This window comes from Cervus canadensis, chromosome 11, assembly GCF_019320065.1.
Source record: "Cervus canadensis isolate Bull #8, Minnesota chromosome 11, ASM1932006v1, whole genome shotgun sequence".
NCBI lineage: Eukaryota > Metazoa > Chordata > Mammalia > Artiodactyla > Cervidae > Cervus > Cervus canadensis.
This window is the reverse complement of record NC_057396.1, coordinates 50,764,094-50,768,455: the sequence shown is the minus strand read 5'-3', so window position 1 is coordinate 50,768,455 and position 4,362 is coordinate 50,764,094.

The following is a 4,362-nucleotide window of genomic DNA, read 5'->3' as shown; positions in this document are numbered from 1 at the left end:
GCCCTTATCTCGGGAAGTTCCGCTTCCCCCATCCGGAGGAGGCTGTTGGGCCCCTCCGCCCACCCTCCCCAGCCCCCCATCTCACCTTTCTTTGCCTCTTGGAGGCTGGAAAGCTTGGCAGGACTGGGATCATGAAGGTTTGATACGGACCTTCTCCCGGCAACTGCCCGCTCAGAAAGCTAGACTTTCCCTGAGGGCCAGGGGTCTCCATGGAGGGTGGAGCATGGCAGGGCCAGGGTCTCAGCTGGGTTTCAGAAGGGGAGTGAGTCCTAGGGGGGTTAAGGACGAGCCGAAAGGGGTGAGACATGTAGGGAAGGTGGGAGGCACTGGAGGGCGGAAACCAGTCATACTCAGGGATTCCACGGGGATAGGGCAGGGCAGGTGCCATATTTCTCTGCTTCTAAGCCTCCTTCAAGGATTGCACACAGCCCCTGCCCATGCTGGCCCCTCTGGTTGAGCTCCCTCCTTGAGGTGCTGACACCCATCTGAAAGGATGTAGCATGCAGATCACATAACTGTCCAGGAAGCCTACTCTGACCCCAGCTAGTTGGGGTCCCCCCACCCAGGTTCTGTCTCAGCACCAGTGCTTCACCCCACACCCCCATCAGAGCCCTGAGCACCTCGAGTAGATGCAGGTCTGTTACTTAACTAGACTGGACATGTTTTTTTTTCTTAATATATGTATTTTATTGAAGTATAGTTGACTTACAGTGTTTCAGGTGCACAGCAAAAGAGATTATACATATACACGTGTATTATTTTTGAAATTATTTTCCATTATAGGTTATTATAAGAAACTGACTATAGTTCCTTGTGCTATACAGTAAACTTTTGTTGCTTGTTGCATATCTATATTTTTTAAATTAGAAATCTAGCATTCTATTCACACCAAGTCAAACAAGTGGTATCAAAATGTCATAAATTTTTTAGTTAGGCAAAAATTCATAAGTTTTCTAAAATATATATATTATACATATTATTTATACATATGTATACAAAAACTTCTACTACACTTGATAAAGGCTTGAGAAAGAAAATAAGAAAATTTAAAAAAAGAAGAGATGGAGAAATTGGGAAATACAAACTAAATGAAATGGGAGCACTGAAGATGAAATAGGAAAATTAAACAAACTAGATAAAAGCTAAAGATACAGTCCATAGACTAGGCATGTTTTGATGGTGGGGCCCCCCTTCCCCCCCTTGCCAGAACTTGAACCACCTCCACCCTCTCCAGCCTGGCAAGGAGTCGGATCCACTAAACCTACTCCAGCCCAGCCCCCTCCCCAGCCAGGGCTCCAGCCCACAGGCACTCCAGGGACCCTCCCCACAGACCTGCCTCTTCCATCAGCTCACCCACCCCCTCACTGTCACGCTTCCGTCAAGTATGTCTTTCCACCTGAGATGCCCTTTCCACGTCTCCCTCTGGCAAAGTCTCAGCCATTCTTCAGGAACTGGCCAGGGGCCACTCCTCCTTGGAGTCCCTGTGAGCCCGCCACTGATGTAGAGACTTCAGTAAATGTCTCTCTCCCTTTTTGATCAGAGCAGCTCTATTCAATAAATAGTTTGATTAGAAGAGTACAAAGGCTAAAAAGAAAACAAAAGTTTAAAACAACTGAATTTGTCCATTCTAACCCTTAACAGATGAAAATACCACTCAGCTGGTATTTTATGAGAAGTCTAGAAAACAGTTTTTATTTTAACAGAGGCTTTCTATACCTTCACCCCAAGAAATGAATTAATGGAAATAATTTAGGCAGTGTGAGAGTATGTGTGATAAACCAGTGCTAACTGGGGACAAGAGTCTGCTCAGGACTCTACATCTCACCCTGAAGGTAGCTTTCAGAAAGGGTTGGCTTCCCAAAAGCCCTCAGTCCACTCAAATTCCTGGAACTGGACACAGAGAGGGATGGAAAGAAATCTTAGGAGGAATCAGGGAGTCTTGGCACGGGCACCTCAGGACCTCTGAGACGTCAGCATCTGAGAGCCGAGGGACCTCACTGAGCTCTTGGTCCCTGGAGTGAGGGGTGATCTGGTGGCCACAGGCAAGTTACTCCCCTCTCCTCCTCCCTCTCCCCTCCTCCCCCCTCTCCCCTCCTCCCCTCCCCTCCTCACTATGTCCTCTCCTCCTCACTGGCCTCTCCTCCTCACTATGTCCTCTCCTCCTCACTATGTCCTCTCCTCTTCTTCAGGTCTCCGACCCTGCACCTGCTCTTCTGGCCGTCCAGCCTCTGGAGGGCTTTACAGGATGCTGCTGGAACCGCAGCTTTCCCAGCGTGACTGCTCACAGCAGCTCCTTCTCCCCCGCCCTCAGCTCAGCCTCTACAGACATCCACCTTCTCTCAGGCCAACCGGATGGAGGCAGGATGGGAAGAGGAGGGCCACTGCCTACACACACACATACACGCAGAGGCTCAGACAATCAGACAATCTGGCTAGATGGGTGTCGGCACCCAGCCAGCGCATAGCAAATGCCTTCTCCCACTACTATTACCACAGAAGCACACGGAGATGGAGCACACGCTAGATTGGGACAGCAGCTTTGCTTCTCTGAGCCTTTGTTTCCCCATCTGCAAACTGGGGGTGATGAGAATCCCAATCTCCTAAGGCCACAGGGAAAGCTCATCGATACAACGTGCATGAAATGCCCAGACTGCTTCCAGCTCTGGCAGCCTGAAGGCCAGGCCTCACGGCTCTGTCTTCATCTTCGGTGGAAGGCAGTGGTGGCTATATAACTACATGTATCCAAAAGCATTATCTGAAAATCAGGAGGTCAGTGAGGTGGCCATCGGCATAGTTCAGGGGAGAGACCATGTGGCCTGAGTTGGGTGATGCTCAAGGGGAGTGACATTTGTCGTCATATCCCAAGGGCACCTACCCTACCAAGGGGAAAACCGCAGTCACCCAGCATCAAATCAGCGGTGTAACAGGGTTCTGAGGCAAGTCAGAGCTCTGTCCTCAGCCCTTCGGTCCACAGCCTTGGGCTTGTGTGTCTAGACCTCCTGCCCTACTTCCCGTGATGCCCTGGAGGACCTCCTGTGTGGGTTGGTTAGGACAGCAGCAGCCTCTCTGGGGCTCCAGGCCTGACTTATTCCCAGCCTCTCCCTTTCAGGCTCCAGGAAGTCTGGAGCCTTGCCGACTCCCAGGAAGGTCTCTGGCCTGGGCTGGCCAAAGGGAGAGGCCTGGGCCTGCCAGGGCCTCTGAAGGCTGAGACACTGGGAAGATTGAGGCCCTCCACACCAAGCTCTCATGTGCTGGAGCTAAGGCAGAGCCAGGAGTGGCCGTAGAGTCATCGCGGCCATCAGAGGGAAAAGGAGCCAGAGAGGGCCATGTCTTGCCCAAGCACACAGAATGAATTTCAGGACACATAGTGGACCACTCTGTAAAGAATGGAGCTTTCACATCTATCCTCACCCCAGCTCTCCCTGCAGGCTGTAAGGGAGGCAGGGATCATGAACCCCATTTGCCAGAGAGAGAACCGAGGGTCAGAGAGAGGCAGTGATTTGCCTAAAGACACAGAAAGACACAGACTTTCTTGTGTGAACCCGTCTGTCTCACTCTGTATTCTGAAGTCTTTCCCAGTTCCCATTCTCTCTCTCTCTCTCTCAGTGATTGTTCATCAATTGGCAAACCTTTCCCAAGCACTTAGCTTGGCATAGAGGACCCAGAGAGGAACTGCCACACTCTGCCTTCAAGGGCTCCTTTCCTGAAGTGGCCAGGACTAAATACATGTGAAGGAAAGCAGTAAGAATGAGGAAGGAGGGGTAGGGGACTATGGGCTGGAGAAGTCAAGGAAGACTTCCTGCAGGAGGTGACACTAGAGAGGGAGTCCATAGGTATGACTGGAAAAGCAAGGAATGAACCAGAGTGACAGTATATCTGCCTCCTAGAGGGGAATGCACAGCAGTTTTTCAAAGGCTATGGTGTGGTGGAACTCTCAGACAGACCCAGATACTAGAAATATCCCAGAGGGAGAGACTTTGTGCTCAACACTTTGAATCTTCAGTCTCTGATAATGGGTCTGGCATCATGAGTCAGATGAATAAAAGAATGACCCTGATTCCAACAAAAATTAGGCAAGTACCCTTGTACAAGTCACTCCACTTCCATGACCTCAGTTGCCTTATCTGTGAAATGGGGAGAACTGTAAAATACCCTTGACATGGCTGTTGAGAAGATTCAGTGAGAAAATATCTGTAAAACACTTTATATCATGTTTGGCACATGGTAAGGTGCTTAGTATCTTCAGATATTTCTACTTTCCTTCATTCACTCCTTCTCATGTGCAACTTAAAAGTGCTTTAAAAATTGCAAAGCTGTTGGCCCACTCTGTGAGCCCTTCTCAAGTGTTCAGACAGGAATGTA